This window comes from Monomorium pharaonis, chromosome 9 (assembly GCF_013373865.1).
Source record: "Monomorium pharaonis isolate MP-MQ-018 chromosome 9, ASM1337386v2, whole genome shotgun sequence".
Lineage (NCBI taxonomy): Eukaryota > Metazoa > Arthropoda > Insecta > Hymenoptera > Formicidae > Monomorium > Monomorium pharaonis.
In genome coordinates, this window is record NC_050475.1 from 21,239,213 (window position 1) to 21,254,821 (window position 15,609).

The window sequence follows — 15,609 nt, forward strand, 5'->3', positions numbered from 1 at the left end:
TTTTTAAATATCGATGCTTACGAGCATCTTAAAATCTTCCCTTCTCCGACAACTGTAAACAAATTTATTGCAAAAATAATATCTCAGCCGTTTTCAGGGGGATTTTAAGATGCTCGTAAGCATCGATATTTAGCTTAGTAAATGTTTCAAGACTGACGAAACCTGTCGACGTGCAGTTTATATGAGTTAAGAATGTTACATTAATAGAAAAATTATGTTCGTCGCCAAGATCCGATATAGACCGTGTAGGCCTTCTACTTTGACATGTTTAAAAAGTAAAATATTTTATAAAAGTTGCGAAACATTATGTCTGCATTGCACAATATGCTTATCTGTAATATGTACATACGTGCGTGCATGTGTGTGTGTCTGTGTGTGTGTGTATGAGTGAGGGTGAAAAACAATTATATTTTATTTGGGTAACACAATTGTACTTGTGAAACGATGCAGTAGCGTCAAGTATATAAGAAAAAGATCGACTGACAGTATGACGCGATTGAATCACTGCGCAAATGTCGTGGCGCTACTATGCTTATCTAGAATTCATATGTCAAACGAACTTTTGATAAAAATATCTCACAAACTAAAATCGTAATAAAAATCTAATAGCAATTCATGACTGATTTGTTATCACGTACACAGGTTGAGTCAGAGGTGTATTAAAAATTATTTGTATAAAAATGAGTATAAGCAAAAACTTGCTATGCATCTGGATGGTATCAGAATACAATGGTCCATCAATGTTTTGGAAATTATTTATTGTTGTAAAACATAACACAAGAAAATAAAGATAAAAATTGTATCTAAAAAATACATGCAATATTTATAAGGATGCAATTAATGCAACGCGGGCCAAGTTTTTGCTATGATTTCTTTGTTTTTTAAATAATTTTAAACTTGTTTTATGGAACTTTGCATATAATTTCTGAGTAAATGCACCAATAGCATATTTATTTTTATACAAATAATTTTTAGATAAGTTTTTAATAGAATTTTTGGATATTTTCTAAATAACCTTTTGTAATAATATACTTGACCAATTGTACTGATTATAATTTCGGGACAGTATTTTTAAACTGCTTCCTTGGAATAACATTTATTATTAGATATTGCATTTTAAAATATAATTGCGCCATAATTCTATTGATTTCAACATCTCTGACTTAATTCACGTGACAATAAATCAGTTAATTTTTTTTTACTTTTTGGCATCTATATTTTTATCTTTTTTGGATTTCATCATTGACATATTTACTTACTTATATGTTGTATAATCCCCGATTTATAAATGTGATGTATTACATGTATTTCTATGATTACTATGTTTTGTGTCTTGCGTAAATATGCACGTTATACTTTTAATATTTATTTATATTATTTGTATAATTCTAAAAAAGAGAGAAGGCTCAATAAGCCAAAACATCTTGTCTTATTGAATATCATATTATTATAATTATATATTATTATAATTATAATAAAATATTTTAACATTATATACTATTGATGATTTTGGGGATTTTTTATTTTACTTGTTTTACGAAAAAGTACAAAAAGAAAAAATGCAAAAAGAACGTGTAGTGTATTGAGAAAGATAGAATAGCATGTGTATGGAAATCTTTTTGCCTATTTGTTCTATTTATTTGCATTTTTGAATATTATTTTGTTATATATGATTAGCATTCTGTACAAAGTATTTTTTTATTTGGACGAAAACAATTTTTCGAATCACAAAAAAATGAGTGATATGAAGAGTATATAAAAAATTATAACCTTTTTTTTAAATCTGTAAACACATCATTGTAAAGTAATTCATCGTAACCACATCGAAACCATAGCTTCGCTCTGAAAAGAAAAAACTTATTTTTTTGAAGAGGTGTTATTCCTTCTGAAAGTTTGTTATAGGCAAATATAAAAAAATACGTATCTCATATTTCATTTTAGATTTCAACATGTTCAAATTCTCCACAAACCAGAGATATTTTTGTATTTTTGTTCCTTATCAGCTTTGCATATTTATTTCTCCACTAACTTACCTGCGGATATTTTACAACAAAATCACTCTAACCAGTTCTAGTTTGATGGATACAGTCTTATTGATTACAAAATCATTCATCCATAATAAATATATTACGTTGCAGTCCACACATGTTTCGTCAAGGTTTGAGCCTCTACACGTCGTGGAAACTCTAACCGTAGGATCGGTTTTCAACCTGTTTTTTATTAATTGATGACTTTAGGCAAACATGAATAAATCATGATAAATAGCGCTTTAGAAAAATTCGGAAAATAACGAGATGTTTCGAAATTCGCGATACATGTAGATAATTTTATCGTTTACTTGGTATCTACTTTTGGTCAGCCGCCTGGGCATTTCGATGGAGATTATTTGAAAACAATGGCGATTCGTGTTTTTTTAACTTAACGCCTATGGCACAATAGACCAACGTCACTCGACGAACAAAAACCGAAGGAAAACACGCGTGCGAAAGGCACGCATGGAGAGAAAATTCTCCGCGAGATATTTTAGAGTAGTCTTCTCTTGCTTTTGAATGAAAGACTACCTCAAAAAATTATTTTCGATCACCTTTAAAATAAAGTTTAAATCCATGGTGTCTTTATATAATGAAATGTTTCAAGATAAACGATGTGTTATCTAACTAATTTATTAATAAAAAAATTTTTGAAAAAATTAATATTTTTGTTTTAGTCTGTATCTATGATATTGTTTCGATTGTGCCAAGAGATTCAAGACCATCTGTTTGAATTTGATGACTATTATGGTACATGTATCGTTTTACAGATAACGGTGAACTTTTTTTTTAAATTTTATTTATTCATATAAATTATGTATGTTAACCGCTTAGTTTATTATTAACAACTTATGCAGTTTGCATGCTGTAATTTTATTGTAGAACACGGATAATCGTAATTTGCTTTTTATAATTTAGCATATTATAATTGCAATATGTGTTGAAAAAATTTTATTGCAATTAAAATTAAGATTGTTTGCTCTACAATAATTTAAAATTATCGAAATTTAAAAACTTCAGGCTTCTTAGGTTTTTTTTCTAACTGTCAACGACAAAAAATTCTGATTGTAAATATCCGAATTTTGAAATCAAAAGTTTTGTTAAAGATGCATGAAATATATAATTTATAATGATGTGTGCAACAAAAATAATGTTTGTTAGAAAATTATTATATTTCGAATTAATATTTTTACATTAAACCGACAAATTGATGCTTTTTCGCCGATGTTGAAATGTTTTCTAAGTGAAGAGAATAGAAGAAAATCATTTCTTAACTCACAAATAAAATGTGAAGCTAAATCAAATAAAAAATTAAAGTTAATTTTAATTAAAAAGTTGTGTATTAAATAATTGAATAGTTTTACTCTACTTCCACAACTTTATTTTCATTCGCTGCTGAGAAGTTATTAAACTTAATAATATAGAGATAAGTGGCTTTCTTTGTACAATGTTCTCCAATATATCTATAAATTGTGTTGCTCTGGGAAGTGACTTCTCGATAATGGTTCTCTTTTTAAAAGTAGACAGCCGGAATACATCGACATTCTTATACATCTATTTCACGCGATTATCGACTTTGCAGGATAGAGATGTACGATTTTGCAACTTATCGTAAGCACCGCGATTTTTTTTCTTGAATCGCAACGTGATGTATAATTTAGTACTTAATATATCTTTGTATTGACGATGTAATAAAACGCAGCCTGTGCGATGCATAATTCAAAATTATGTTTATGATACAAAATTATATATAATTCAAAATATAAGATAAACAGTCACGATGCGATACATGTCACGTCCGCGGCAATTCTGGGAAGGAAGATTATAATGCATAATCATGCAAATCGCACACTTCTAGGGTGCATGCAGATGCACGCGCTCGCATTCCGAATCGCGGGAGTGCGTGAAGCGAGACAGTGATGTTGCGATATCAGCTATGCGTCGGCTACAAAATCGACAGGTTTGTATTTCGATAGCCGAACCTGTCGCGTGTATTATTCGTAACAATAACGTTACGATAACGATGTGTGTGACTTTATCGAGAAATCAATATTGAAAACTCGAGGGAATGTGACTCATACACCCGTGCGGCCGCGCGGGCGTATTCGATAAACGTCGAGACGCGAACATTATCTTCCCGCGGAAGAAATCCGAGCTATTTCTCATTTCCATATTGCGAGAAAGGTCCTTTTATGGCGGAATTCGGAAATTGAAGTATTACTTCAGTCGTCTCGAAGTGAAAAAGCTATCGTATCCTTTGTATACTTCACCTTTACTGTATTGTTATCAGATAGGATCCTGCATCCTGCTGTGAGCGCGTGACATGCACGCACGTTGCGCGGCTCCGTTTCTCGAGAAATTATTTTTTTAAATTTTCTCGAATTCCTCGACTTCTCAAGCGATTCCTGTCGTCGATGACGAGGCAGCGAGATGACGTTAGACCTGGCGAGCTCGCTTTCAGCGAACGATTTTCCAAGAACGCGTTCCCATTTATACGGTCCGCATTATTTCGGGCTCGCGATTTCATAGCGGAGCGACTATCCGGCCATTTCGAGGATATCGTGTGTGCATAAGCTGATGGTAAATTCCATTTGTAACAATTACATGTATATGAACACATTATACTCAATGACGCGTGTCAACCTCGGCAAGCAGTGAGGACGGCATTTTCTTACTGTGATCCGAAGGATTCCTGGCGGCCTTAGGTGATGGACCTTCGTGCTGATTCAAGCTCCCCCACATCGCGCTTTACGTGTCTTCGCATAACCGCCCTTACCATGCATTGTCTTCGTTTCACTACTTTTTTATCGATTATTTTTAAAATTTAATAATATTCACAATACAGATTAAAATGTATGTATGCATACTTTTAAGTGAGTTGAGTAAATTAGTATATTTTTTAACTAAAGTTTCATTAAGCTAAAATTAATGGCTTATAAAATTAATATGATTACATTGAAAGTTATATGAATAAAAAACTAACTTAGTTGAAAGTTGCGCATTGAGTTAAATTAAAAGTACATCGTAAATTAGAATAATTTTTAAAAATTAGCTCTAAATAATAAAATATATACAATTACAATATAAATTTGATATTTTATTTGTAAATGAAATTCAAATAAAATAGAATAAAGAAATATATATTTTATAGCAAAGCATTTTTTTCTTTTATAATTTTTTCTTTTACGTAGATTTTAATTTAAAAAAATTTAAAAAATGTTTAGCTTTGAAAAAAGTTGTAAAGTTTGTATTTTAAAAATAACTAGTTAAAGTTAAAAATCAGTTTATTTGAAATAAACCAAGTTAAAGGTTATTAACTTCTTAACTAGTTATTACCTACAACCCTGATTTCTAGAATTATTTCTCAGAGAATGCGGTCAATTTGACATAACAAATACTTCGAAGCATTTGCTCGAGAACAAAGAATTTGAATAATTGATCAATTAAATAGTGCTTCGAAGCATTTGTAGTGTTAACTTCATTGCAACCAGAGTTAAATCGCTCGCGAATCGGTGCTGAAAATCCTGTCGAGTGTTATCTTCTCATTCTAAAAATTGCGGTCGTCGAATTGATTATCATTATGGAGGCGCGAATACGTCAGTGCGAACCGATTGTTCTCCGAAACTGGTTGTAACATATTGTAGCATTATCTCTGTATGTTGTCAGAGATTTACGTTCTTCTGTTCCACCCACTGTCGCTCTTTTTTTTTCCTCCTTGATCTAAACCTTCGTGCGAACGCGCTACGCTAATTTCTCTGAATTTATTACATCATCTTTTCATTCATCTTCATGCGCTCGATCGCTCGTATCCGCAGTATGAGTAACGGCTTAAGCTTTTACCGAATGTCTCTTTCCTCGTTACTTTCGCTCTCATCTTACGTCGCCCGATTAACTTTTCCTTTCTCCTCTTTCGTCACTTCGGTACGAGCGACGCTTGCTCTCCCCGAGTTTCCAGATGAACGTCAATGCTTGGAAATGGAGATGATGTAAGTGCGCCATGGGCGCATCGATCAAAAACATCTGATTAACTTGTTCCAAATTGGAATGACGCACCTGTAACACTTACGGAGAGACAGTAAAATTCGTTCTCTCTTTCCCTTTACTTTCTTCCCCTCCCTCATCCATCCCTTTCTCCCTCCTCCTTCTCGCTCTCTCTTTTTCCCCATGCGATAATCCATCATTTCGTTTACATTCTTCTCTCCTGCTCTTCACGTCTCGGAGATGCTGACGCTCGCGTGATCGCTTCGCACGTAAGATGCTTCGCAGAAACGGCATGAGATTCTCTCACCACGGTTTCGTCATAGTTTCGTTCCGATCCTATGAACCGATGCGCAACGCTATTAATGAGAGGACTACGGGCTATTTTTAATCGCGCGCGACGTCACTCCTCCCGCTATAATCGGGGGGAAAGCGTGGAGCGGGAAAATCTCAAGAGTTGCTTGACCGAACGTCGGACTTGGAGAGGAAGGAGTTAACAGTGAGAAAGAAAGAGAGAGAGAGAGAGAGAGAGAGAGAGAGAGAGAGAGAGAGAGAAATACAATTAAAACGATCATTCGTTTTTTTCTTTTCTCCTTATGCATTCGCATGTATGAAATTTCCTATTCCATTACACAATACCGCAGGTATATGCGGTTTTGCCGAAGCTCTTACAAATTTAGCGAGATTCATGTTATTTAAAAACAACACTTTCACTAAAATATATTTTGTTATTATCTTTCACTAAATAAAATATTTTTTATATATTCTAGGATGCTGTAAATGATGCCGCAAACAAAATTTTGTCAGCATGTCAGGTTTCCGATGTAATTAAAGTTTAATGTGCGAGGAAGGACTTTTTTTACGATTTTGAGATTTTTTTGTGAAAAAAATTAATATTACTTTAAAATTCCGATTATCAAACAAAACGGCAATACAAAAATTTTAATGAAGACCGGAGGGTTTTAACATAAATAGGTAGTAAATATTTTTTACTGTGTCTAATTATTTTGATGGTTTAATATAATTATTTTCAGACATTTCCATATATTCGGTCTAATTTTACATATTCCAGTAAAACTGTTCTTTCTGTATAAAACACGTGTGTGTTTAAAGTTTTTGCGAGTTTCGCAAACTCATGTAACAGCCACTCTTATCGCGGGGATAATATTGGATGCACTTATCAATTTTTTTTGCCATTGTGTCTACTAATCAACTTTCGCACGAGACTCTAATCCGAGTTTCTCGTGCATCTCGATTTCAACACCAAAATAGAACGGGTTATCGTGCCGCGACCTAATGCTCGCCGATGGCGAAAAAATAGAGCGGTTATTAGCGCGTCTAATTGAAAACACGAAATTTATCTTTATTCCACCGCCATTCCTATTTCCACTCGCTAGCTCGCGTTTGCGTGAGACATTTACATGCAATTTTTATATAAACAAAAAAAGATTTTGATTTAAAGCATCTGTACGTATATTATGTAATATATTTAACCTATCACAATTAATTACATTGTGTATTAATCGTACTGTGTGGAAATTGTAAATATATGACTTCATCATCATTATAGACACGGAAAATTTGTTATCTCAGCAAAACTCTGTATTTAAATCTCTTATAATACTACTGAAAAGTAAGATATCAAAATTAAAGTATGCATTTTATATGGGATGAACAATTTGTGATTTCTAAAGATTAGAATTTCAAGACATTTTCAAGTTTTTTATAAAAAAAGATTGCAAGCGAAATTCTTTTTACAAAAAAATGTCAAATACCACAAAATGGTTATTTCTGCCACATTAAACTCAATTATTTCAAAAACTTGAGACATGCCGGTAAAAATTGATCGTTTCCAGCATCCAAAAATTTATAAGAAACATTCTGTTTAGTTTAATACAATTAAAATTCTTTTTCGTAAAAATATAGGTGTAATTGACAGACGCTCTAGGAAAATCTTTTTCACCGTGAGGCGGATCGAGGAAGCCGTTTTACGAAGCAGCGATAGGATCGTCTAGATACTTTCGAGTGGGGAACGCGTATAGAAGTACCATGACGTAATGGGAAGTCTCGCTAACGAGGCGCGTATCGCCGAGTGAAGAGAAGTATCGCGTCATTGCGTCTCAATATCGCGAATACACGCGGTATGTGTACGTTATCAGCCAGCAAGAAGCTCGCCGTGAAGGAACGAGCCTTCGGATGTATTTTTATGTCACTTTTTCTTCACTTACCAAAACAAACGCTCTACGTTAAAAGCTGATCTACAATGTGCTCTATGCTTCCTGCCCTTACGCTTCTTCATTCATTATTTTACCATGTCCCCTGTCTCCTGTGGATTTCGTTAATTTTTACCACGGCCGACAGAAAACGGAGTAAAATAAGAAAGCAGAAAGGGCAAGGGAAACGAGACAGTCAGACGGCACAAACCATGCGTCAGTTTCCAAACGCGACTCCAAATCGCGTCGCGCCTCTTAAACGAACGGTCTCCTTAAGCGAAAAGTGGACGATCAATTTTATTACCCGACTTGGCATTGAAGTGCATTAAATCGTACGGTCGTTGCGTTAATACGCAATACGCGCGACGCTCGTATGTCGGTCCAGACTTGTACATATTTCATCAGCATTGGCAAGTGGCACAATGACATTCCCGCGAGACGCGGAGAGAATCGCTTAGGAAATCACCTTCGCTATGCGCGAAGAGCCGGACATCGGTCGTCGGGTGCTTATTACGGATACGGATACGCTTTTCTTTTCCTCGTCCCATCTCTCGAATTACTCCATCGAGCCTGTAATCGTCCCGACAGTGCAGTAGCAAAAAAAGTTGTTGACACGTAAACGTGTCTCGGCGGGAGAAAACGACAAATAAATCGCGAGAGCGTATTAATCAGCTAATATATTGTTAATCTTTAATTATATGACAGCAATAATTTAGATATGCACACAACATTTATTTACGTTTTATATTTGTTTTAATTAGCGATCAATAAAATACTACCACATTTCCCAATAGTCGAATTGATGTGATATGCATCACGCGGGGAATGAGGGAGCGCCAGATTTGACATCTGGCGGAAATATTTTTAGTAAATTTTTTTTACAGTTTTTTAAAATAACATCGTTATTAATATTGACAAATAAATTAATATCAGATATAATTTCCAGCTTTAATTTATGATCGTGTTTAAGTCTGCCAGCCACATTGGCACCCAGTCTGAAGAATTTAAAAATATATTGAATAATTTATGTGAAAATATTATTAACTTTTAAACCAAACTGTTGTTTTCTGTCAACCGAATCTTTGGATTATCTGCGCCCCATTAAATCATTTTAATGGGTTCAGGAAACTTTGAAGAAAAACCAGGAAAGTTTATTAAAGATAAACTAAATGTCCCAATCGTTGATTGTAACAAAAGTTTATTTTTAATATTTCATTTTTATTGTTTTGTGTGAGGAGAAAACACTCAGTAGTTGAAATCGTTTGAATGAAAATGACCCAAGAATCTTTTGCAGGTTAAGCAACAAGTTCCGTTTTGACCAAAAATGACATTTCCGCTTATTTTTTGTGGTTCAAATTAATGTCTAATATCAAATTTATTATTGTTTTAATTATCTTTGTTCATTACTCGTTTAGCATAACAAAGCATAGTCCATTTTTTTATTTTACAACGATACGAAGATGTCTGATAACTTCACAAAAGGAGAGGGAGTCGATACGAGATTTTTTTCATTCGATTAATTCCTTATTGCTTAATCACTGGCATCCTGGCGGCGAGACGAATATCGTAAATTTCCTACTCTTATCGGCAACGTGACATAGAAAAGATTATAGATCACCGAAGGCGCTGCGCGATGCTTCTTTTTCATCGATTACAGATAAAATATTGATCGTGCCGGCGTGACAAATATATATATATATATATATATATATATATATTTATAGCTCGAGACGACACCGTCGAATAATGACAAATGCAAACAGTTCTCTTGCCTTAGCACCTGTTGCATCAGACACTTGCATCGTATGGCATTTTGTATCTACTATAAAATCTCCGCGTGATACAATTCAATAAGTTGCACTAAATCGTCTCGTGCTCTCTCTCTCTCTCTCTCTCTCTCTCTCTCTTTCGCTTTCTCTCCTCTAACGTTTGTTACAAAGTGAAATTACATTGTTGCATATATGTTTATTTGTTACAACGACATGATAAAAAAACGAAGCTTTTTATTTTGAACGTTTTGAATCATTAAATTTCGTGTAGGCTCATTGTAGAAGAATAAAGGTATTATGAATCTTTTTTATTCAGTATATCGAATTTTTATCAAAATTCTTTTTTTTTGCAAACGACAAAACATGACAATTGTTAAGCTATGTCGTTGTTAGAACAAATAAATATATATATAAGTATAATATAGATAAGTAATATCTATGGTTTTGTATCATCAAAAGATAAAGTTTTCTTTTGGATCGAGATATAGGTCAAATTGGCCTGAATGAGTTACGTGTGAGTATAATTTCCGCATTTCATCAGCTATATAATACGTCACACCTCCGATCGACAAACTTATCATTAAGGTGATAGAAATTTTTTTGTTGATTACGCAGCGATTCTACATTATCTAATATCAAATCCAACAATCCACTTTGCACGTATCGCTGACTAAGTGAATTGAATTACGTGCGTTAAATAATCAAATTATATTATACGAACACACTACATATACATAATATATATCATATATATTGTATATATAATTAATATATAATTAGAATAATTAGAATATTATATATTAATTTTGTACTTTTATATTTTATTTTGTTTCTCAACCTTACACCTTTATTTTGCATCTCGCTTCTCAAAAGTCGGATATTGACTCTCCATCAACTTGGATCAAAATAATATTCCTAAAAAATACTCGAAATCGATCGGATGAGTGATTTCGAAGAAAATTGATATACATTCTGGAATTTCCAAACGAAAATGTTTACCCCGTTTGTCTTTCCTGAGAAAGGCTACATTTTATTTTTCCTCTTAAAATCTTGCGCATTGCGCTTTCTACTCGTAATCACTGTAATTATAACAAATTAATTTTCTCTCTTTTTGCTCCTTGTTAAACGATCACTTTATCGCTTCCACCATTTCTTCGTTCACTATTTGCAGGCTTACGCAGCCTTGTGCAAACTTATACACGTCGAAACTTGTTGCAACGAGTTAGCCTGTACCTAATGTTATACAAGAAATCCGTGTATTTTGTAATAAACGGTTTCCTTTTAAAAGTTTTAAGACATTTTGTTTTAATAAAAATTAATAAAAATTAAAATTACAAATATTAATAAATCAAAATAACGTAAAATTCTTCAAAATGCGATGTCCGACGAATACCATAGTTTCTCAGATTAAATTTTACGTGAAAGTTCTCTTCGTGTATAATGATATAAAACATAACTACTTAAGTAGTAAGGTGACGTCAAATGTCGTCTTAATGACGTTTTATTGACGTTAGAAACGTCATTAATATTAAAAACTCGACAGGAACTATAAAACAGTGTAGCGCAGAGACAATTGTATATACGTACACGTGCTGATATGAAGATATCAATATTTTCGGATGCTTTCAACACGCTACGCCTACGTTTATCCCTCGAACAGACCGGACCTCCCGAGTGCCGGAACGATGTTTCACGTCTTTTATTAATAAGTATTTCTACGAATTCCGCCGCATAAGGCATGGCAGACTTTCGCGCATGCCACAAGCTATTCGAAGGATTCGCGTTTTCCAAACAATTTCAAACATTGCGCAAATTTTTGCTACCGAAATATCGGGAGCGCGTTGTTCACAAGCTACATCGGAGCTTGCGATTTGATCATACGTATACGTGACTACACGCGCGTGCGATGTACGTGCGCACAAACAGAGGCGGTATCGCGCAAAAGTATCTCGCGAAACCGCGGAAAGAGGATAAAAAATTTTAGCGGTGTCGCATATTGTATAATTAATGTTTCTCTTTATGTTTATCTCGAGGGCAGATAGCGCTAGGTAAAAGAGTCGGATAAAAGATTCTACATAACTATTCAAGTGTTTATTGTCACGTTCGTTAAGCACGAGGGAGGGAGCATTTTATTTTATTTTAAATATATAGAAAACGCTTGTTGTATTATACAAAAGTCGGGTTGCGTAATAGCTCTTCTCCGATATTGGGAGACTTTGGTCTAAAATGATTGACAGTAACTGCATTTACGACGGTGATAATCTAGGTCATAGAGCTAGTATTATCTCTCGTCCGCATTATCACGCAGATGTTTACGAGAATTTGGGCAAAGTGCAAGTGTACGTCGCAGGTGGCGGCTGCGTGATTCCTCTTCGTTTTGTCGGGCATTGAAAATAAATTACTTGCTTACTTATTGCGACGCGACGCGCCAGAAGCGACGAGAGAGCGGATAAGCTTGGCGCGCGACATGAGACGATACGAAAAGAGATATTTTGTACAGAGCCCTTTGCTGATACTTCAAGCTATCGTAATAAATTATTTACGAGCTGTCTATTTATAGAACGCCTTCCTTTTTCTTTCGCTCTCTCTCCCTCTCTTTTTCTCTATTAAGAAATCAATTAATTCTTTCTTCTTTCCGATCGAATCCGTCTTCTTTCAATTAAATCTCGAACAGAAGTATAATTCCCCGATTACTGGACGTTGTTGTTTTCATTAAAATACGTATTTTAAACGCAGGATTACAACAGCTACAAAGTTTCGATAAAAATATAAACATTATTAAAGAGTATCATAAATGCAAATGTTTCTGCGAGAAGAAAAAGGAAAGATGTGACAAATTTTATGGTTTGAATACATTATAAAAGTATTAAAAAGAGATATGAGAATTTTCATCTTACTGTGTCAGTCATTGTAGTAGTATTTTAAAAACGACAAAGAATACATTATATATAGTATATAACATTGTGAATTTTAATTGATTTCGGAATTGAGTTTAATAAAAATAGTGCATTATTTTAACTTTAACATATTTAATGTTATAGAGTACTCGTATTTTTCTTATACATTAATGCTATTTAAAAAATTGAGAATATTTCTTTTATTTTTTTTTCTAATTTGCAAGTTGCAACGTAATCTAACTTAAACAAATTTAAACAATTAAAATTTTAATAATAAAAACTACTTGAACTTGGGTGAAAATCACACCGTAAAATTAAAAAATGTCTCGGTATAATATACACACATATGTATATATATATATATTTATTTATTTATTTAATATCCTGAAAACTATTTGTAAAATTAGTAAAAAATATTCCTAATCGGATAAACGGAATCGTCACAAATAAGTAACCCCTGCGGGAATTTACGCGTCCATCATTATGAGTGACACCAAGGTAGTCAAAATGATATGGTTAAAAAAGGCAAAGTCCAACCTTTGGAATCTTTCTTCGAACGGACAATTAAATCGGAAATGCCAATACAATGAGATTAACGAACGTACGGGTACAAAATCTATCGAAACTCATTGGGAAATTCCGCAGCTCTTACAGAACAGTGTAGGTATCGAAGTCTCTGCAAGTGATGAAACGATGACGTGGGCAATTTCCGTCGCATTATCGAACTTTCGCGCGAAATATTTGGAGGTCTTTATTTTTAGCGTGAAATACATATGTATCGTGGTGTGTGCATGCGATAAGCGGTCGTCAGCGCGCTTAATGACCGTCAATTTGTGCGTCACTCGCTGGTATTTGCGATTTGCAGGCGATAAATGTGATAAGGTGTAAGCGGTGACCGTCGCCGCGCCGGTCCGCGGCGGATGAATTCGGGAAGCGAAATAATTTGACGGCCCCGTAATCATCAAAGCGAGTTAACAGCTATCTCTGACAGACGCGTCGCGTCTCGTTGCAAAAACAGTACTAATTTCAAGTGCATCCGCACGAACAAGCGTGTGAGACTTTCCACGTGAAATTAACGAGCTTAAAACGACGCATTTAAATCCAATCGATAAGACAAATTAAACGGGCTCACGAATTACGTACTCCGTTTCGAATCATTACATATATCCTACAGTTTTTGTTCTCCAGTTTATGTAAGCGCGTGTTTATCTCCGCACGCGTTTCTTTTTTCGCTCAAATTGTGGAACATGGACAGAAAAAATCTATTGACAACATCGGCTAAGCCAATTAAAAATCTTTTATTAATTCAATACTTAATGAAGCAAATTTTTCTTTAAAACGTATTTGTTTCATTAATATATCTCTAGTTTTATATTTCATAATATTTTAACAAATTTTAAATTTATGAAAATTAAAAAAATACCTTAAATTTTCATGAATTTTATAAATTGTTTTTGGAAGTAATTAAAATGAGAAGTTTATAAAATTTTAGAATATTTCAAAATTTATATAATTTTAAATTTATAAAATTTAAAAAATTCTAGAGAGAAAAGTAAACTTTTCTCAGGACCTCTGAAGAATACTCCAATTTGTATAAAAAGTCTAAAAAATTACCACATACGAAAAATTGTAAGAAAAATTATCAGCAAGATATTAAATTGACAAGATTATTTTTAATTAAACTGCCATTGATTGTTGACACATCATTTCTTTCCGTATAATTTGTCTTAATGGATATCTGTACAAGAGAGTCTTCCGCGGTCCTTTGAACTATGACGTCGCTCGTAACGTTGATTCGCTTTTACGCAACGTGTAACGCATTGCGTAATTCACGATCGAATGTGTAATATCATCTAGATAACTGACAATCCGGCGAAATGGAAATATGTAATATTAACATATGAATTGAAAATAGCTCGACCGTCATCAAGAGTAGCCAAAGTTGATAACCGCGCGTCTGCAAATAGATTTTCGGCAGATTACGAATGAGGCTGTCACAAGCTGTCTGTCATATTTCTCAGTATCGACGAGGTATTTCCCTCCGAGTGTAGTTTACTTTTACGTCAGCGGTAACGCTTGAAGCAAACTACGTGCAACAAAAGCGTTTGACTTACCTCTTTCAGGTGTCCTCGAGGTTTACGACGTATTCCTCTCCTTGGAATAGTAAATACATAAAATCGTAGGTGATGTCTGTATTGAACTTTAACCGTGAATAGTGCAATGAAATTTATTGGTAATCGCGTCAAAAAATTACACGGTTCGTAGATTATGGATCTACTATTTTGTAAATACTAATTTTACTTTTAACGAAAAATTTACTTAATTAGAATGTACAAGAACAGCGTTATTATACATTATGTAACAAGAAAACAATAACAATTAGAATAAATACATTGAAGAGGATTATTTACAGAATCAATATGGCATTAGTACTTACTGATAAATATTCTCTTTACAAATGATGTAATGATCGATTGTTCGAATATTTTTGAATTAAGTAAATTGTACGATTATGCAAGCCGGATGTTGAAACAAATGGAATAACAAAAATGCACTCCTGTGTTAATTCTACAATCCTTTGTACAGTCTTTCCGAGTGAAAAGCATTATTCATTGCATAATGAGGAGATAAAACAACAATTAATAACAACAAACATCCGAGAGAGATAAAGCAAAAAGACGGAACACGGGCAATTAGAATACAATGCACCGCGAACGGTAGT